Below are 22,463 nucleotides of genomic sequence, written 5' to 3'. Positions count from 1 at the left end.
TGTACGTTGTCACACACCCTCCCAACCACACCACCCACCAAAAGAACTGCTGCATTAGGCCCTGGGGCCTTGGCTGGGGGGTTCTTCGGCCTGTCTGGACAGAAGGTACTGATATGCCCAGGCCGCTTGCAGGTGTAACACGCGCGAGGTTCGGTGGTAGGTCTGGTGCTGTTGGCCACAGGGACAGGACCTCTGGTGTGTTGGCTGGCAGGGGTACTGGCGTTGGTTGCAGGCTTACCCCCTCTCCAGCTGGTGGTGACTGGCTTCCGCGCTTCCGATCTACGGTTGGCCTCATAGGCATTGGCAATCTGCGCTGCTTTCGTCACGTCTTTGGGTTCTCTGTCCATCACGAACTGTCGCACCTCAGCTGGGCAAAGATGAAAAAACTGGTCTTTGATCATCAGGTCTCGCAGCTGTGCAAAGGTGGTCACTGACAGTCCTTGGGTCCACTGGTCAAAGTGGGTCCCCAGTCCATGCACCACATCACTGTAACTGTCGTGTGGGCCACGTTGGAGGGTTCGGAACTTTCTACGGTACACCTCGGGTGTAAGCTGGTACTTGGCTATCAGAGCCTGCTTGATGGCCTCATAGTCTCCATCTTGTTCTTGAGGGAGGGCAGCAAACGCATCCAGAGCTTTACCTTTCAGCCCTGGTGTCAGGTATCGTGCCCATTCATCTGTAGGCAGCTGGTACTGCCTGCAGGCTTTCTCAAAGGCCCGCAGAAAAGTGTCCAAATCTCCGTCCTTCTCCATAACAGGAAAGTGATCAGGCCGGGGCTTCGGTGTCTGAGCGCTGCTGTGCTCACGGCTGGACTGGGACGACCCCTGCATTTGCAGTTGGGCTAACTGCAGCTGGTACTCCCGCTCCGCTTGCCGCTCGGCTCGCTGGGCCTCTCTCTCAGCTCGGGCCTCTCTCTCAGCTCGGGCCTCTCTCTCGGCTGCCTGGGCCTCCTGCCGGTATTGCTGAATCAGCTGCCGACGTCCCTCATGGTCGTCAATGGGGAATTCTTTCAAGGCCGCCTGCAGGTGGGGGTCCAATTCGCCCGGATTACTAACAGGGCCAGCATTCAGTGGTTGGACCTCTGCTGCAGCACCATGTTCGCTGGTGCTGGCTTCTGCGGCCTCTGAGCTCTGAGATTGGTCTCGAGCGGCTTCCCATTGCACCAGATCTGCGACCAGTTGGGCTTTGTTTTTGCTTGCAAAGTCAATGTGCTGTGTCTTGCATAAGGCAACAAGGGTGTCTCTGTACTGCTCATAAAAGGTTTCTCCCAGCACAACCATGGTTGCCAAATAAAAGATAGGATAGAAAAACGAAGAGAAAGGGAGGGGATAATTACCAGTACGCAATTGTCTCACAACTAAAAAGCACTGAGTTCGTTCTCCAAACTTATTTGCGCAGAGTCCTCGCAAGAACTTTCTGCAAGTTTTTAGTGAGAGGAATGATTACTCAAACCAAATCACTAATGCTCTAAGATATCCCACTGCTGCCACCAATTGTCACGATTCCCCTGACCGCTGTCACCACTGGGTCAGGATTCACACCGTGACCGTCACCCCTACGTCACGGATCAGGGTGACTTTAGGCCAACAGACGGCTATCACATGTGCAGGGGGGCTTATCTTAGTTATCCCTCCACTGCTAACAATGTGATGAAAAACCACACACAAGGCTATTGACCTCTTAGTTTACAGCAGGGGCTTATTCTAGGTATCCCACTGCTTTTCTATATACCACGAACTGCAGGGATTTATGTATATCCCGCTTACAGTTCCACTTAACACTTGCAGCTCTCTGGCGCCCCCTTACTCTCAGGTCAGATTAGGTACTGCACCCTGGGTAATTAGTCGCCAGAAAGGCTGCCTGCTATGTACTGGCTATTGGGCACGCTGCAGCGACGCGATAACTACTCCCACTCAGGCAGGAACAATAATTATTAAAGCCGCAGCCGCTACCACATAACCCAAAAGTCTGCACACTATCGGTATCACTGCCACCAGCTTCGATTAAACGGGTCCGAAGCTAACCCAACACAACAGTAACAGTAGCGTATTTCCCTTCAGAGACTTAGGGTACGGTTTAGAACAGGAGAACGAACTAATATATAATAGTATATCCCATTAAAAATAATTAGGCAATGCTTTATCAAAAATAGTTTATAAAGAGGTTATAAATGAGACAATTGCAAATATGTACAAGGGTAATTATAACATAAAGGGAATAAATGAGAAAAGATAACACTCACATATTAAAAGCATTGCAGGCATCCAGGCTAGTGCAGTTTCCATACATCCCAGTCCATGGGATGTACCAGCTCTTCCAGGACAATAGGACAAAGCAGTCCAGAGGGAGAAATCAGCAAAAAGTGACTCCTCAGAGCCTGCCAGACACTTAAAACATTAAGGCTGTGACATCACAGAAAGGCTGGCTTATCCAGACCCTCCTCTCTCTACATTCTGCCTAAACTTTAAACTATTCTCTCTGATTTCTATAACTTCACTACAAAACATGTCAGCGTCCTAAAAAGCTCATCATTCATCTCAGATTAACGTGAGCATTCTAATGAGATCAAATATGTCCTATCTGGGATACATATTTACAGAGAAAACCCTACTTCTTTACCAGATGGAGTTAGAAACCCGAGTGTCATGAGATGTGTAGCTACACCGAGTGGGACTACGAATATATATTTTCGTATTTCTAGCTTAAATCGTTTGCCTAATATCTAACAAAAACTAAACAAAGAATCTTTCATGGATTTTTGGAGCCATTTTTCCTGTTCTAGCTGGACAAGAGCTTACACAGGAAATGCCAGTCGTAAATTCCGTTCGGCCATAAAACTTCTAACCCCCACACTCTCTGAGAAGGAAAGCCAGGAATTTGCAGCTACAACTGTTACTCCAAGAAGGGGGGCTTAGCCCACACAGGCTAGAGAACTACTTATGATATTTCATACCATATCGTGACAACCCCCCAGATCTTCTCCAATCAGCCTCTCATGCTGGAGTCCGGCCTCAATGACTTTTTTTTTTGCAATATTGTGGAATTTTCTCTGACTTCTGTATATACTGTGCTTGTGATATGTGTACACATATTATATGTACTGTATATTGTGATTACATGACATCTCTGGGATGTAAATCTATTTGTCATCCATAAATCCTGATGAGCAGAGTCCTTGTGACCCCCTGCCCCTCTCTAGAGAAGGATAACCCTGCTGTGCCCCGTCTGATCCCTAACAGGTCACCGCAAACTGAAGACTGAAGATTTTCAGAGCAGTTTGGAGAGTAAATGACACCTGTGGAAATCCAAAGATGGGGGCTGCAGTGTCCTGAGAGGGGACTGTGGTGTCCTGAGAGTGGGCTGATCCTGCTGCTCAGACACTCACCCGGCAGGGGCTCCTCCTGCTGCTCAGACATTCACCTTGTGAGGGCTGCTCCTGCTGCTCAGACACTCACCTTGTGAGGGCTCCTCCTGCTGCTCAGACACTCACCTTGTGAGGGGCTGATCCTGCTGCTCAGACACTCACCTTGTGAGGGCTCCTCCTGCTGCTCAGACACTCACCCGGCAGGGGCTCCTCCTGCTGCTCAGACACTCACCTTGTGAGGGCTCCTCCTGCTGCTCAGACACTCACCCAGCAGGGGCTCCTCCTGCTGCTCAGACACTCACCTTGTGAGGGCTCCTCCTGATGCTCAGACACTCACCTTGTGAGGGCTCCTCCTGCTGCTCAGACACTCACCCGGCAGGGGCTGCTCCTGATGCTCAGACACTCACCTTGTGAGGGGCTGCTCCTGCTGCTCAGACACTCACCTTGTGAGGGCTCCGCCTGCTGCTCAGACACTCACCTGGTGGGGGCTGCTCCTGCTGCTCAGACACTCACCCAGTGGGGGCTCCTCCTGCTGCTCAGACACTCACCCGGCAGGGGCTGCTCCTGATGCTCAGACACTCACCTTGTGAGGGGCTGATCCTGCTGCTCAGACACTCACCTTGTGAGGGCTCCTCCTGCTGCTCAGACACTCACCCGGCAGGGGCTCCTCCTGCTGCTCAGACACTCACCTTGTGAGGGCTGCTCCTGCTGCTCAGACACTCACCCGGCAGGGGCTCCTCCTGATGCTCAGACACTCACCTTGTGAGGGCTCCTCCTGCTGCTCAGACACTCACCCGGCAGGGGCTGCTCCTGATGCTCAGACACTCACCTTGTGAGGGCTGCTCCTGCTGCTCAGACACTCACCTTGTGAGGGGCTGCTCCTGCTGCTCAGACACTCACCTTGTGAGGGGCTGCTCCTGCTGCTCAGACACTCACCTTGTGAGGGCTCCGCCTGCTGCTCAGACACTCACCTGGTGGGGGCTGCTCCTGCTGCTCAGACACTCACCCAGTGGGGGCTCCTCCTGCTGCTCAGACACTCACCTTGTGAGGGGCTGCTCCTGCTGCTCAGACACTCACCTTGTGAGGGCTCCGCCTGCTGCTCAGACACTCACCTGGTGGGGGCTGATCCTGCTGCTCAGACACTCACCTTGTGAGGGCTCCTCCTGCTGCTCAGACACTCACCCAGCAGGGCCTCCTCCTGCTGCTCAGACACTCACCTTGTGAGGGCTCCTCCTGCTGCTCAGACACTCACCCGGCAGGGGCTCCTCCTGCTGCTCAGACACTCACCTTGTGAGGGGCTGCTCCTGATGCTCAGACACTCACCTTGTGAGGGGCTGCTCCTGCTGCTCAGACACTCACCTTGTGAGGGCTCCGCCTGCTGCTCAGACACTCACCTGGTGGGGGCTGCTCCTGCTGCTCAGACACTCACCCAGTGGGGGCTCCTCCTGCTGCTCAGACACTCACCCGGCAGGGGCTGCTCCTGATGCTCAGACACTCACCTTGTGAGGGGCTGATCCTGCTGCTCAGACACTCACCTTGTGAGGGCTCCTCCTGCTGCTCAGACACTCACCCGGCAGGGGCTCCTCCTGCTGCTCAGACACTCACCTTGTGAGGGCTCCTCCTGCTGCTCAGACACTCACCCGGCAGGGGCTCCTCCTGATGCTCAGACACTCACCTTGTGAGGGCTCCTCCTGCTGCTCAGACACTCACCCGGCAGGGGCTGCTCCTGATGCTCAGACACTCACCTTGTGAGGGCTGCTCCTGCTGCTCAGACACTCACCTTGTGAGGGGCTGCTCCTGCTGCTCAGACACTCACCTTGTGAGGGGCTGCTCCTGCTGCTCAGACACTCACCTTGTGAGGGCTCCGCCTGCTGCTCAGACACTCACCTGGTGGGGGCTGCTCCTGCTGCTCAGACACTCACCCGGCAGGGGCTGCTCCTGATGCTCAGACACTCACCTTGTGAGGGGCTGATCCTGCTGCTCAGACACTCACCTTGTGAGGGCTCCTCCTGCTGCTCAGACACTCACCCGGCAGGGGCTCCTCCTGCTGCTCAGACACTCACCTTGTGAGGGCTCCTCCTGCTGCTCAGACACTCACCCGGCAGGGGCTCCTCCTGATGCTCAGACACTCACCTTGTGAAGGCTCCTCCTGCTGCTCAGACACTCACCCGGCAGGGGCTGCTCCTGATGCTCAGACACTCACCTTGTGAGGGCTGCTCCTGCTGCTCAGACACTCACCTTGTGAGGGGCTGCTCCTGCTGCTCAGACACTCACCTTGTGAGGGGCTGCTCCTGCTGCTCAGACACTCACCTTGTGAGGGCTCCGCCTGCTGCTCAGACACTCACCTGGTGGGGGCTGCTCCTGCTGCTCAGACACTCACCCAGTGGGGGCTCCTCCTGCTGCTCAGACACTCACCTGATGGGGGCTGCTCCTGCTGCTCAGGCACTCACCCAGTGGGGGCTCCTCCTGCTGCTCAGACACTCACCTGGTGGGGGCTGCTCCTGCTGCTCAGACATTTACCCGGCGGGGGCTGCTCCTGCTGCTCAGACACTCACCCGGCCAGGGCTGTTCCTGCTGCTCATACAGTAAGGGTAGTAATGCCCTGATGGCAGATAACTGTTTTTCAAGTCTAACTCCATCATCAGAAGCTCTAGTGAAAATAAGGTAGCCGCTTAGCCATGCTCCTCCCAGGTGGGCCTGGCCCCGTGGCACAGCGGGTGTACGATCCACCGGCAATGCAATAATAAAAAACGAAGAAATATAAACCAGCTCACCCGTGATGCATAAACCAATCTTCGGGAGCACGGACCCGCTGTGTCCAGGCGTATAGAGTCCAAAAAAGAAGGGAATGTCCAGCTTCACCGAATCCGTAAAAAAGAGTTTTCTTTATTCACAAACTTTAAACATAGAGGATACAGACTTCAGCACGAACCATATGAGTAAGAATCTCAACGCGTTTCTGGAGACTAGGCTCCCTTAATCATGAATCAGGTCGTGCTGAAGTCTGTATCCTTTATGTTTAAAGTTTGTGAATAAAGAAAACTCTTTTTTACGCATTCGGTGAAGCTGGACATTCTCTTTTTTTGAATAATAAAGAACACCCCGCCTGGTAACACCCAGCTGTCAATATATCCATACACTATCAGTAAGAAAAATAGAGGAATGATATAAAGAGAGAAGCTCCAGAATTATATTATGGGAAATGTAAGGATTTACTAAAGCCGTCGTGTCCGGAGACCTGATGGCTCCTCTTTACTGATCTTCTCTGGTCATCTAGAACTTTCCATGTGACTTTTCCTTTGGTCGTTTTCTTGTGTTACTTTTCCTTCTGTCTGTGATTTTTCATTTATTTCTTTCGCAGCTTTGAAATTGTGGTGAAAATCGGAAAAATCTTACTACAGCCATAATGGAGAAAGAAGAGCGTGATGAGCGGAGTGGTGAGCGGAGCGCAGAGGACGATCCCACAGGTAACCACCCCGGTGAGGAGCCACCATTAAAAAAAGCAGAGAAGAGTCACGTTCTCCTCATTCTCTGGAATGGACAGCTCTGAGCCGGAGGTTTTCTTTTGTGTTTTCTCAGTTTCTTCAGCCATAGATTCCCCCATTCAGATAAATACAGGTGATATCTGGTGATAATGTGATAGCGCTATATGTGATAACACCACTGTGCATCTATAACATTGGGTGTAAGATACAGCGGGAACATGGAGGTGACATAGGAGTGTGACCAGAGCCGATACCTTCATCATCTGCTGTCACTAGAGATGAGAGGAGGATTTGCCCAATTTTGGGCCCACGGAGCCATTAGTTGCTCAGACACCTCACAGCCATAAATGTTGTGATTGGAAATGAGCGGATCTGACAAAATGTGAATTTTCCAAATTGTCTGCAAATTGAAAGTCCCTTATTATGTTCTGAGGTCTCTGGAACCTACAGCTTAATAAATGAAAGATAGGAAAAAAAATCCTTCTATTGACTCCCTGCTCACCTCTGTGACCCCTCCGCTCCTCACCGTCACCCGTCTGGTTCTCTGCACATCTTCTTATCACCGTTGAGCACAGACTCATCGGGCCGGGACTTGTGGCTCTGAGGCCTGAGGTGTTTCCGGACAAGTATGAGTAAGGTCACGACATCATGCCTGGAAACTGCTTTCACCAGAGCCGTAACTTCTGACTTGGCGTGAAGAGGTCGAGGATTCGTGCTCAATGGCGATGAGAAGATGCGCAGAGGACCAGACGGGTAATGGTGAGGAGCTGAGGGGCCGGAGAGGTGAAAAGTGAAGTGAGCATAAATGTTAACTTATTTTTAACCTTTTGATGGACTTTTTCAGTCCAGTAAAATGGCGACCAGCAGCTGTCATATTACTGAATCTGCGCAGAAGTGAGTTACAAAAAAATCCACATTTTGCCAAATGCTGATTGCAAGCTGATTGCAAGCCCAAGGTCCTGGTGGGCACACGGGCCACAGGCATTGGTGCTCCAAACGGGTGATGCACACAGGATATGGATAGCAGACAGGAGACTGTTAGCAGAGGTACTAGAAGCCACAGACCTGCAAATCATGGACTGGAAGCCTCAGGCAGCCAGTAGATGTCTTGAAGACTGTAGGCAGTTACTAGTGGTACTGAAAGCCGCAGACAGATAGCAGAGTTACTAGAAGCTATAGGCAGACAAGAGACATCCTGGAGACTGCAGACAGGTAGCAGAATTACTGGAAGCTGCCTGCAGTCAGGTAACAAAGTTATTGGAAGCCAGTGGCAGACCGGTACCAGAGTTACTGGAAGACTGGTGACATCCTGGAGTCTTTAGACAGTTAGCAGCAGTAATGAAAGCTGCAGGCCGGCCGAAGACATCCGGGAGACCACAGATGTGTAGCAGAGTTGCTGGAAGACACTGGCTAATAGGTACCATAGTTACTGAAAGCCACTGGCAAACAGATTACAGAGTTACTAGAAGCCACAGGAAAACAGATTTCCTGGAGACTGTAGATAGCTAGCAGTGGTACTGAAAGCTGCAGAGAGTCAGTTAGCAGAGTTAGTGAAAGCTGTAGGCAGGCAGGAAACATCCTGGAGACTGCATACAGGTAGTAGGGTTACTGAAAGCCGTAGGCAGACCGTAGACATCTGTGAGACCGAAGACAGGTAGCAGAGTTACTAAATACCACAGGTATCAGAGTTATTGAATGCCACTGACAGGTTGCAGGGTTACTGGAAGCCGTAGGCAGACAATAGGCATCCTGGAGACTGTATGTTACTTTTCACGGGGAGGATAACTTTATCATCCCCAAGGCTCACACCAATTTGTCATGAACCGGGGTTGTTTGGTTGCCCCTGGTTCTTTTCTGAAGGGGATTTATCTATATCCCACTTCCCAGTTGCGGTTTGCAACTTGCAGCTCTCTGGCGCCTCCTTACCAGCAGGTCAGACCGGGTACTGCACCTAGGATAACTAGTTGCCAGAAAGGCTGCCTTACTTTGTACTGGCTAATGGGCACGCTGGAGCGAGGGCGATATAACTACTCCCACTCAGGCGAGAAGAATAATTATCAACGCCGTCCGTCGCTACAAAGCCTCCCAAATGCACAGGACAAATCTGCTGCCACCAAATCCGATTTCTTAATTAATAACAGGTCTGGAGCCCAACCAGATTAGTAACGTAATTTATTTCTAGAGGACATGACAGTACGTTATAGAGCAAGGAGAAACAAGGCTAGTAATTTTATATTTTACTCCAAAAAGCTAGGCAGTGATTACAGAAGTATAAAAAGATATTATAAAAATAGACACGTATCGTATGTACAGTACAATTACAAATAAAATGGGATTCAAGTTGGAATACACTTACAGTTCGTTATGTTATTTCATCTCATGGCTGACCATGGGCTGTGGGGGATGGGCGAGCATATATCCAGATGCATTGCAGAACAGTCTTGCAGCTAGACCCAGGACAAAAGACTAGTGAAGTCTGATGCCTCACTCATTTATCTCCCAGCCCAAAACCAAGGCACTCTCCCTATGGTGACTTTACTCAGAGGCTGAATTCTCCGCCTTCTTAGAGTTATGACAAACCATTTCTATACATACCTCGCTGTATGAACCTCGTATAAGAACGACACAATGATCAGGATGTTCACCACATCAGGGGGGTTCTTTTAAGTATAAACATGTCGTAGATATATGACCCACTTACGGAGAAATCCGCTCCTTGCAACTCGTTGGGTTTATCTCTTCTATATACATATACAGTATATATATATATAAAATCCTTATATCTCTAGCCCTGATCGGTGCCAGTATACATAACTTTAAAAGAACAAAAGAATCCCATGCAGTTTGGAAAGTGGCTGTACCAGTTTTGGCTGGTATTAGGCGGGAGGGGGAATGAAGGGTTTTGACAGAGACTGGCTGTGCTACACAGAGCCATAAAAATTCCTCAGTGAATGTGCTGGCTGGTCTCACATTACAGTGAGATAGCAGGGAAAGGAAATTGCAGCGGAGAGCTATGTATGTGTAATTGACATAATAAGAAATTCTTCTTATTTCCTGACACTGTACATAGTTTACAATGGTACTGAAAGCCGCAGACAGCCAGGTAGCAGAGTTCCTGGAAGCTGCAGGCAGACAGGAGACATCCCAGAGATTGCATACAGGTAATAGGGTTACTATAAGCCGCAGGCAGTCCGGACACATCTGGAAGACCACAGACAGGTGACAGAGTTACTGAATACTGCTGACAGGTTGAAGGGTTTCTGGAAGCCGCAGGCAGACAAAAGGCTTCCTGAAGACTGTACATAGTAGGCAGTGGTACTGAATGCCACAGACAGCAGAGTTACTGGAAGCTGTAGGTAGACAGGGACCATCCTGGAGACTGCATACAGGTAATAGGGTTACTATAAGCCGCAGGTAGTATGGAGACATCTGGAAGACCACAGACAGGTGACAGAGTTACTGGATGCTGCTGACAGGTTGGAGGGTTTCTGGAAGCCGCAGGCAGACACAAGGCTTCCTGAAGACTGTACATAGTTAGCAGTGGTACTGAATACCACAGACAGCAGAGTTACTGGAGGCTGTAGGTAGACAGGGACCATCCTGGAGAATGCAGACAGGTATTAGGTTTACTAGAAGCCTCAGGCAGACTGGAGACGTCCAGGAGATAGCAGACAGGTAGCGGAGTTACCGAATGCCACAGGTAGACAGGTAGCAGAGTTATTGGATGTGGATGACAGATATGTTGCAGAGCTACTGGAAGCCACAGGCAGACAAGAGGCATCCTAGAGTCTGCAGTTAGCAGGTTTACTGAAAATCATAGGCAGACTGGAAACTCAGAGTGGAAGCCACAGGCACACAAGTGGCATCAAGGAGACCGCAGACAGGTTGCAGAGTTACCGAAGACCGCAGGCAGATTGCAGAGTTACTGTAGACTGCAGACAAATTGGAGACATGAGAACTGGAAGCCGCAGACAGACAGGAGGCATCATGGAGACCACAGGCTAAACTCTGGAGTAATAAGAAAGTGTAAATACCATGGAAGCCGGTGGCAGTTAGGAGATGCTCTGGAAACCACAGGCAGACACACAGTAAAGGTCCTAGAGAACCGGGAACAGGTAAAAGACAGAACTGTGGAGTAACTATAAAGTCTGAAAGCAATGGAAGCCGCAGGCAGATAGGAGCCGTCCTGAAGACTGTTGACAGGAACTTTGCACGGAAAAACTAAAAGTGTTACTAGAAAGCCTTTATACCAAGGTCTTGGGAGGTCTTATATGGTCCTAGGAAGTTCAAAAGATGGGAGCCTGCTGGGCTACTTGCAAAGCCTGATGTGGACCACAAGAAAATTTAGCAGATCGGGGTATAGTAAGCAGAGCCTAGACTAAGGACAGGCGCCTAACAAGAACTCCACCGTCAGACTCCTCTGGCATTGCTTTAATATCCCAGAGAACCAATGGGTTCAGTGTTTCAAGGATTCAATTCAAGGATTCAATTTACACTGTCTGCGGAGCATTGGGAGGGCCACATACACATTAGATGAACATCCGATTATTCTGACTAATGTGAATGGGACTGTAACTGGTCTCCTGGTCCCTGCTGTGAGGTCATAGTTCACACCTCTGAACACATTAGACTCCTCTGACAATTTAGACATCTGTTGGGCAGAGTGAATTTAATCTCCTAACCCTTCTGTTCTCCAGGGGAGTCTGGAAGCGCTTTCTCTGTTGTCTGAAATGTCGTTTTGGCAAAATATCTTTCATCACCTGATGCCATTGATGTTGTAGGGCCAGGAGTGCGGCTGTATTGTTTAGTATTAATCACAATATGTCAGGCCATGTCATATAGGCTCACACATTCAGGTGAATTCGTTAAGCCGTACAGTAGATATAAAAAGTCTGCACACCCCTATTAATATTCCAGGTATTTGTCATGTAAAAAACATCCCACCATCACTTCAGCGCTTTTCCATCTTTAAATGGAACCTGTCACCAGAGATAACGCTATTAACCTGGTGATATGGGGTTAATCTGCAGGAGAATAGCATTATTATGGTGCCCGGCATCTGCACACAGCCGAACGGTGTGGGGAGAAAATTGACTTTTTTCTTGCCGCCAGCATTCAGTGTCAGTTACGGGGCGGTGCGGGTTCAGTCATCACTTTGAGAATACATGACGGTAACTATAACCGCCCCTGGCCTTGACTTACAGCCGACCCCAAAGTAGAGGGAGGGTCAGTCACGGGGTGGCCCTGGCTCAGTCATTGCTTTGAGAATACATGACGGTAACTATAACCGCCCCTGGCCTTGATTTACAGCCGGCCCCAAAGTAGAGGGAGGGTCAGTCACGGGTTGGCCCTGTGTTATGATCAGGCGGCCTTGGAACAACATGAAAAGACCTTCGCTGGAGTAGTGGTAACTATACAGACCGCTAACCCTGATCTTATCACAGACACTAGAAGTAGCCGTGGGGTGTGCCTATCCAGACCTAGACACCTCGACACAGCCGGAGGACTAAATATCCCTAAAGATGGAAAATAGGAAAACTGACTTGCCTCAGCGTAGACCCCCAAAGTATAGGCAGCCCCCCACAAATAATGACAGTGAGTAGGAGAGGAAAAGACACACGTAGGCGGAAAACAGATTAAGCAAAGGAGGCAACTTCTACCTAGATAGGAAAGTATAGTACAGGATACTGAGCGGTCAGCACAAAATCTACAAAATATCCACAGCAGAAAAATACAAAAACTCCACCACCTAACTAAAGATGTGGAGAGTATATCTGCAACTCCAGCGAATCCAACCAGACTGAGAAAACAACAGGACAGTCGAAGCTGGAACAAAATAGAAACTAAGAATAGCACTGAAAAATAGACAAACAGCCTGTGAGCCTAAGAAAAAGAATCAGACACTTATCTTTAGCTGAAATGGCAGCAGGCATGAGAGGCCAGGCAGAGAAAAATTACTGGCAATAGAACATTGACAACTGGCAGGGACTAATGAGTCCTGCAAAGCTAAATACCCGAGTCAGCTCTGCAATTAGCAGATACACCTGTTCAATCCTGCAGTCCAGGCACAACTGCATTACCATCTACAACCACCGGAAGGAGCCCAAAAGCAGAATTCACAACAGTACCCCCCCTTGAGGAGGGGTCACTGAACCCTCACCAGAACCCCCAGGCCGATCAGGACGAGCCAGATGAAAGGTACGAACCAAATCAGCGGCATGGACATCAGAGGCAGAAACCCAAGAATTATCCTCCTGGCCATAACCCTTCCATTTGACAAGGTACTGAAGCCTCCGCCTCGAAAAACAAGAATCCAAAATCTTCTCAACCACATACTCCAACTCCCCATCGACCAACACAGGGGCCGGAGGATCAACAGAGGGAACAACGGGCTCCACATACAGTGGGGCAAAAAAGTATTTAGTCAGTCAGCAATAGTGCAAGTTCCACCACTTAAAAAGATGAGAGGCGTCTGTAATTTACATCATAGGTAGACCTCAACTATGGGAGACAAACTGAGAAAAAAAAATCCAGAAAATCACATTGTCTGTTTTTTTAACATTTTATTTGCATATTATGGTGGAAAATAAGTATTTGGTCAGAAACAAAATTTCATCTCAATACATTGTAATATATCCTTTGTTGGCAATGACAGAGGTCAAACGTTTTCTGTAAGTCTTCACAAGGTTGCCACACACTGTTGTTGGTATGTTGGCCCATTCCTCCATGCAGATCTCCTCTAGAGCAGTGATGTTTTTGGCTTTTCGCTTGGCAACACAGACTTTCAACTCCCTCCAAAGGTTTTCTATAGGGTTGAGATCTGGAGACTGGCTAGGCCACTCCAGGACCTTGAAATGCTTCTTACGAAGCCACTCCTTCGATGCCCTGGCGGTGTGCTTTGGATCATTGTCATGTTGAAAGACCCAGCCACGTTTCATCTTCAATGCCTTTGCTGATGGAAGGAGGTTTGCACTCAAAATCTCACGATACATGGCCCCATTCATTCTTTCATGTACCCGGATCAGTCGTCCTGGCCCCTTTGCAGAGAAACAGCCCCAAAGCATGATGTTTCCACCACCATGCTTTACAGTAGGTATGGTGTTTGATGGATGCAACTCAGTATTCTTTTTCCTCCAAACACGACAAGTTGTGTTTCTACCAAACAGTTCCAGTTTGGTTTCATCAGACCATAGGACATTCTCCCAAAACTCCTCTGGATCATCCAAATGCTCTCTAGCAAACTTCAGATGGGCCCGGACATGTACTGGCTTAAGCAGTGGGACACGTCTGGCACTGCAGGATCTGAGTCCATGGTGGCGTAGTGTGTTACTTATGGTAGGCCTTGTTACATTGGTCCCAGCTCTCTGCAGTTCATTCACTAGGTCCCCCCGCGTGGTTCTGGGATTTTTGCTCACTGTTCTTGTGATCATTCTGACCCCACGGGGTGGGATTTTGCGTGGAGCCCCAGATCGAGGGAGATTATCAGTGGTCTTGTATGTCTTCCATTTTCTAATTATTGCTCCCACTGTTGATTTCTTCACTCCAAGCTGGTTGGCTATTGCAGATTCAGTCTTCCCAGCCTGGTGCAGGGCTACAATTTTGTTTCTGGTGTCCTTTGACAGCTCTTTGGTCTTCAGCATAGTGGAGTTTGGAGTCAGACTGTTTGAGGGTGTGCACAGGTGTCTTTTTATACTGATAACAAGTTTAAACAGGTGCCATTACTACAGGTAATGAGTGGAGGAAAGAGGAGACTCTTAAAGAAGAAGTTACAGGTCTGTGAGAGCCAGAAATCTTGATTGTTTGTTTCTGACCAAATACTTATTTTCCACCATAATATGCAAATAAAATGTTAAAAATACAGACAATGTGATTTTCTGGATTTTTTTTTCTCAGTTTGTCTCCCATAGTTGAGGTCTACCTATGATGTAAATTACAGACGCCTCTCATCTTTTTAAGTGGTGGAACTTGCACTATTGCTGACTGACTAAATACTTTTTTGCCCCACTGTATTTCTGCAACAAAGATCTATGGAAGACATTATGAATAGCAAAAGAGGCCGGAAGCGCCAGGCGAAAGGACACCGGATTAATAATCTCAGAAATCCTATAAGGACCAATAAACCGAGGCTTAAACTTAGGGGAAGAAACCTTCATAGGAACATGACGGGAAGATAACCAAACCAGATCCCCAACCCGAAGCCTGGAACCAACACACCGACGACGGTTAGCAAAACGTTGAGCCTCCTCCTGAGACAACACCAAATTGTCCACCACATGAGCCCAAATCTGCTGCAACCTGTCGACCACAGAATCCACACCAGGAAGGTCAGAAGGCTCAACCTGCCCAGAAGAAAAACGAGCATGAAAACCAAAATTACAAAAAAAGGCGAAACCAAAGTAGCCGAACTAACACGATTATTAAGGGCAAACTCGGCCAATGGCAAAAAAGCCACCCAATCATCCTGATCAGCAGACACAAAGCATCTCAAATAGGTCTCCAAGGTCTGATTAGTTCGCTCGGTCTGGCCATTCGTCTGAGGATGGAATGCAGAAGAAAAAAACAAATCAATGCCCAGCTTGGCACAAAAGGCCCGCCAAAACCTAGAAACAAAGTGGGAACCTCTGTCGGACACAATATTCTCCGGAATACCATGCAAACGGACCACATGCTGAAAAAACAAAGGAACCAAATCAGAAGAAGGCAATTTAGGCAAAGGCACCAAATGAACCATCTTAGAGAATCGGTCACAAACAACCCAAATAACCGACATCCTTTGGGAAACAGGAAGATCGGAAATAAAATCCATAGAAATATGCGTCCAGGGCCTCTCAGGGACCGGCAATGGCAAAAGCAACCCACTAGCACGGGAGCAACAAGGCTTGGCCTGCGCACAAGTCCCACAGGACTGCACAAAAGACCGCACATCACGCGACAAAGAAGGCCACCAAAAGGACCTACCAACCAAGTCTCTGGTACCAAAAATACCAGGATGACCAGCCAACACAGAACAATGAACCTCAGAAATCACTCTACTAGTCCATCTGTCAGGAACAAACAGTTTCCCCACAGGACAACGGTCAGGTTTGTCAGCCTGAAAATTCTGAAGAACCCGTCGTAAATTAGGAGAAATGGCAGAGAGGACCACCCCTTCCTTCAAAATACCGACTGGTTCCAAGACCTCAGGAGAATCAGGCAAAAAACTCCTAGAGAGGGCATCAGCCTTAACATTCTTAGTACCTGGAAGGTACGAGACCACAAAATCAAAACGAGAAAAAAACAAGGACCATCGAGCCAGTCTAGGATTCAACCGTTTGGCAGACTCGAGGTAAATCAAATTCTTATGGTCGGTCAAAACCACAATACGGTGCTTAGCTCCCTCAAGCCAATGTCGCCACTCCTCAAACGCCCACTTCATAGCCAACAACTCTCGATTGCCGACGTCATAATTGCGTTCCGCAGGCGAAAATTTACGGGAAAAGAAGGTACACGGTTTCATCAAGGAACCAATAGGATCCCTCTGAGACAAAACGACCCCTGCCCCAATCTCAGAAGCGTCAACCTCAACCTGAAATGGAAGAGAAACATCCGGTTGGCGCAACACTGGAGCAGAAGAAAAACAACGTTTAAGTTCTTAAAAGGCAGAGACAGCCGCAGAGGGCCAATTCGCCACATCAGCACCATTCTTAGTCAAATCAGTCAAGGGTTTAACCACGCTGGAAAAATTAGCAATGAAACGGCGATAAAAATTAGCGAAACCCAAAAATTTCTGAAGACTCTTCACGGATGTGGGCTGAATCCAATCATGAATGGCCTGAACCTTAACCGGATCCATCTCTATAGATGAGGGAGAAAAAATAAAGCCCAAAAAGGAAACCTTCTGCACCCCAAAAAGACACTTAGACCCTTTCACAAACAAGGCATTGTCACGAAGGATCTGAAATACCATCCTGACCTGCTGCACATGAGACTCCCAATCATCGGAAAAAATCAAAATATCGTCCAAATATATGATCAAGAACTTATCAAGATAACTCCGGAAGATATCATGCATGAAGGACTGAAAAACAGATGGAGCATTAGAGAGTCCAAATGGCATCACAAGGTATTCAAAATGGCCTTCGGGCGTGTTAAACACAGTTTTCCATTCATCACCCTGCTTTATACGAACAATATTATAAGCCCCCCGAAGGTCAATCTTAGTAAACCAACTAGCTCCCTTAATCCTAGCAAACAAATCAGAAAGCAAAGGCAAGGGGTATTGAAACTTGACCGTGATCTTATTTAAGAGGCGATAATCAATACAGGGTTTCAAAGAACCATCTTTTTTAGCAACAAAAAAGAACCCCGCTCCCAACGGTGAAGAAGATGGACGAATATGCCCCTTCTCCAAAGACTCCTTAATATAACTCCACATGGCGGTATGTTCAGGTACAGAAATGTTGAAAAGTCGACCCTTAGGAAACTTACAGCCTGGAATCAAGTCAATAGCACAATCGCAGTCCCTATGCGGTGGAAGGAAACTGGAATTAGGCTCATCGAATACATCCTGAAAATCAGACAAAAACTCTGGAATTTCAGAAGAGGGAGAAGGGGTGATTGACATCAGAGGAACATCATTATGAACCCCCTGACAACCCCAACTAGTTACAGACATGGACTTCCAATCCAAAACAGGATTATGGACCTGCAACCACGGGAAACCCAGCACGACAGCATCATGCAAATTATGCAACACCAGAAATCGACAATCTTCCTGGTGGGCTGGCGCCATGCGCATGGTCACCTGTATCCAAAACTGGGGCTTATTTTTAGCCAAGGGTGTAGCATCAATGCCCCTTAAAGGAATAGGAATCTGCAAAGGCTGCAAGGGAAAACCACAACGCCTAGCAAAGTCAAAGTCCATCAAATTCAAGGCGGCGCCTGAATCCACAAACGCCATGACAGAAAATGACGACATTGAACAGATCAAGGACACAGATAACAGAAATTTAGGTTGTACAGTACTGATGGTAAATGAACTGGCGACCCTTTTTGTCCGCTTAGGGCAGACAGAAATAACATGAGAAGCGTCGCCACAATAAAAACACAACCTATTGAGACGTCTGAAACCTTGTCGTTCCGTTTTAGACAGAATCCTATCACACTGCATAGGCTCAGGACCTTGTCCTGAAGATAATGCCATATCACGCACAGCCCTGCGCTCCCGCAAGCGCCGGTCAATCTGAATGGCCAAAGACATAGAATCACTCAGATTGGAGGGTGTGGGAAACCCCACCATAACATCCTTAACGGATTCAGAAAGACCCTTTCTGAAAATTGCCGCCAAAGCATCATCATTCCATTTAGTCAGCACAGACCATTTTCTGAATTTCTGACAATACAATTCAGCCGCCTCTTGCCCCTGAGATAGGGCCAACAAGGTCTTCTCAGCTTGATCCACCGAATTAGGCTCATCATACAATAATCCCAATGCTTGAAAGAAAGAATCAACATCAGGCAAAGCAGGATTGCCAGATTCCAGGGAAAATGCCCAATCCTGTTGGTCACCACGCAGCAGGGAGATGATGATTTTAACCTGCTGAATGGGATCACCAGAGGACCGGGGTCTCAATGCAAAAAACAGTTTACAGTTATTTTTGAAACTCAAAAATTTGGATCTGTCACCAAAAAACAAATCAGGAGTGGGAATCTTAGGTTCTAAAGCATCAGTCTGAACAATATAATCTGAAATATCCTGTACCCTAGCAGCAAGCTGATTCACACGAAAAGCTAACTCCTGAACATTCATGTTAGTACTAGGTTCCTCAGCCACCCAGAGATTAAGAGGGAGGAGAAGACAAAACAGGCTGAGGAAAAAAAATGGCTCAAAACCTTTCCTCCCTTCTTCTGAGATGCAATTAACTCATTGTTGGCCAGTTGTACTGTTATGATCAGGCGGCCTTGGAACAACATGAAAAGACCTTCGCTGGAGTAGTGGTGACTATACAGACCGCTAACCCTGATCTTATCACAGACACTAGAAGTAGCCGTGGGGTGTGCCTATCCAGACCTAGACACCTCAACACAGCCGGAGGACTAAATATCCCTAAAGATGGAAAATAGGAAAACTGACTTGCCTCAGAGTAGACCCCCAAAGTATAGGCAGCCCCCCACAAATAATGACGGTGAGTAGGAGAGGAAAAGACACACGTAGGCGGAAAACAGATTAAGCAAAGGAGGCAACTTCTACCTAGATAGGAAAGTATAGTACAGGATACTGAGCGGTCAGCACAAAATCTACAAAATATCCACAGCAGAAAAATACAAAAACTCCATCACCTAACTAAAGGTGTGGAGAGTATATCTGCAACTCCAGCGAATCCAACTAGACTGAGAAAACAACAGGACAGTCGAAGCTGGAACAAAATAGAAACTAAGAACAGCACTGAAAAATAGACAAACAGCCTGTGAGCCTAAGAAAAAGAATCAGAAAGAATCAGACACTTATCTGTAGCTGAAATGGCAGCAGGCAGGAGAGGCCAGGCAGAGAACCATTAGTGGCAATAGAACATTGACAACTGGCAGGGACTAATGAGTCCTGCAAAGCTAAATACCCCAGTCAGCTCTGCAATTAGCAGATACACCTGTCCAATCCTGCAGTCCAGGCACAACTGCATTACCATCTACAACCACCGGAGGGAGCCCAAAAGCAGAATTCACAACAGCCCTGGCTCAGTCATTGCTTTGAGAATACATGACGGTAACAATAACCGCCCCTGGCTTTGACTTACAGCCGACCCCAAAGTAGAGGGAGTGTCAGTCACGGGGTGGCCCTGGCTCAGTCATTGCTTTGAGAATACATGGCAGTAACTATAACTGCCCCTGCCCTGACTGACAGCCGACCCCAAAGTCGAGGGAGTGTCAGTCACGGGGTGGCCCTGGCTCAGTCATTGCTTTGAGAATACATGGCAATAACTATAACTGCCCCTGGCCCTGACTTACAGCTGGCCCCAAAGTAGAGGGAGTGTCAGTCACGGGGCGGCCCTGGTTCTTCAGTCATCGCTTTGAGAATACATGGCAGTAACTATAACTGCCCTGGCCCTGACTGACAGCCGACCCCAAAGTAGAGGGAGTGTCAGTCACGGGGTGGTCCTGGCTCAGTCATCGCTTTGAGAATACATGGCGGTAACTATAACCACCCCTGCCCTTGACTGACAGCTGGTTCCAAAGTGGAGGTAGTGTCAGTCACGGGGCGGCCCTGGTTCAGTCATCGCTTTGAGAATACATGGCGGTAACTATAACTGCCCCGGCCCTGACAGCCGACCCCAAAGTAGAGGGAGTGTCAGTCACGGGGTGGCCCTGGCTCAGTCATTGCTTTGAGAATACATGACGGTAACTATAACCACCCCCGGCCCTGACTGACAGCCGACCCCAAAGTAGAGGGAGTGTCCATCACGGGGCGGCGCAGGTTCAGTCATCACTTTGAGAATACATGGCGGTAACTATAACCACCCCCGGCCCTGACTGACAGCCGACCCCAAAGTAGAGGGAGTGTCAGTCACGGGGCGGCGCAGGTTCAGTCATCACTTTGAGAATACATGGCGGTAACTAGAACCTCCCCTGCCCTGACTGACAGCCGACCCCAAAGTAGAGGGAGTGTCAGTCACGGGGCGGCGCTGGTTGTCATCACTTTGAGAATACATGGCGGTAACTATAACTGTCCCTGCCCTGACTGACAGCCGGCCCCAATGTAGAGGGAGTGTCCGTCACGGGGTGGCCCTGGCTCAGTCATTGCTTTGAGAATACATGGCGGTAACTATAACTGTCCCTGCCCTGACTGTAGAGGGGGGTGTCAGGGCCGGGGAGCAGTTACAGCGGCTCTTCTGTATTCTCAGAGTGGTGACTGTCAGGTTAGTGACGCCATTATCCTGCAGATTAACTTCGTATCACCAGGCTAATCGCGTTATCTCTGGTGACAAATTCCCTTTAATGTCGTCCATAATCTGCACAATTCAATAGAAAAATAAGTTGAAAACTTGTCATGTGGAAAAATAAAAATCCAGAGGTAATATCTGCACACCCTCCACTGGTACTTTGCTGCAGTCCCCTGAGCATTCCTGGCAGCATTCAGTGTTTTTGGGTCGGGGTCCCAGCACGGCTCATCCAGGTGGTCTTCGCCGACTCCTCCCTGCTCAACATCTGGCAGTGCGACTTCTCCTGGGGACAGCGCCCTCTTCAGGTCACCACAGATTGTCACTTGGAAAAATTAATTCCAGGGAACTGAACCTGTGAAAAACAGTTGTAATAGAATCTATTTAAAAAATGAAAGTTTACAACGTTCAAGAGACAAAGAAAATGTGAATGACTGAGGAGGAGGGGAGCGAAGAGCAGACGCGTTTCCAAAAAAGTTCCTCATTCATTGCCTGCACACGTGCTGCCCGGCGTTTTATGTCAGATCCTGGCTAAACACGTGAGGAAGCATAACCAATCCTAAAGAAGAAAGTTATTAAACACAATAATAAAACAATGCAATGCAGAAGAAAAGAATGATTCGTAATGATGAAATCAAATCATATTTTAGATTTATTCCTAAAGGGAACCTCGTGCTTCGTTCATACATCCACCGAGGTTCACGGTTCAGTCATTTTCTTTGGTGGTCTCCTCTCTGAGGTTTGTTAACTCTTTCTATTCCTGCCACAATGCACAATGATGTGTCCCCATTATTGGTCACGGCTGAACATTTGGTGGTGAGCTTGTATGTGGCCTCCGACAGACGCCTTCTAACCCTAGCGGTCAGTAGGACGCCTGACATAGCGGACATTGCAGAAGTTACAGGTAATCACATACATTATATGGATGAATCGCAGTTGATAACATTTTTCATTATGTTTTGCGGGAACAGATGATGTGAAGCTAGTTGTGTCCAGTATAAATGTGCAGATATTGTGTCCGCCCTGAATGCGGCCTGTAGGGTGTAACCGGGCGTTTAGCGGAGGGAGATGAAGGCTAGGAGATAACAGACTCCCTGATCGGGGGCTTTTCTGGCTGAAAATCTGATGGGATTAGGAAGAATATTTTTCCGTTCTTTCTCCTGGTAAAGAATACTTGTGACGGGGTGTGAATTGGTTTGCAGTCCTGATGTTTCTTACCGCCGTCCTCCTCCTTTTACGTTTTTTGAATGATCCATATTTTCAGAGTTAACTTTAGCTGAGCTTTTATTATAACCAGTGAAGGCGAACCTTTCTGAGACCGAGTGCCCAAACTGCAGTCTAAAACCCACTTATTTATCGCAAAGTGCCAACACGGCAATTTAACCGGAATACTGAGGTTTTAGATTAGAAAAACAGCTACATTAGCGTGCTATAGCAAGGAGCTTGTAAGCGCTGCACTCCAAGCCTAAGATACCTGCCATGGATTGCAGTGGAGGTCTGTTCTTGAGAATGAAGGGGCTTTTTAATCAAAAGTAAAATTGCCAAGTTGTTTGTTTTTTACAACCTCTTTGTAATTGTAGCCCTTTATCATGATAAGAATAACCCTTTAAGCATGGGATGTCAAACTAAATATACACAGGGCCAAAATGAAAAGCTTTGACAAAGTCGAGGGCCAACCTTGATATTTGTAAAAAAAAAAAAAAA

General features: G+C 48.2%; 1 pseudogene; it reads left to right on the top strand.

Annotated features, from left to right (window-relative positions):
* The first annotated feature begins 6,770 nt into the window (after positions 1 to 6,770).
* Positions 6,771 to 22,463, top strand: part of LOC138642375 (zinc finger protein 850-like) — a 45,104-nt pseudogene continuing 29,411 nt past the window's right edge.

Source organism: Ranitomeya imitator, chromosome 6 (assembly GCF_032444005.1).
Source record: "Ranitomeya imitator isolate aRanImi1 chromosome 6, aRanImi1.pri, whole genome shotgun sequence".
NCBI lineage: Eukaryota > Metazoa > Chordata > Amphibia > Anura > Dendrobatidae > Ranitomeya > Ranitomeya imitator.
Note: the sequence above shows the minus strand (reverse complement) of the source record. Positions and strands in the feature narration are given on the sequence as shown.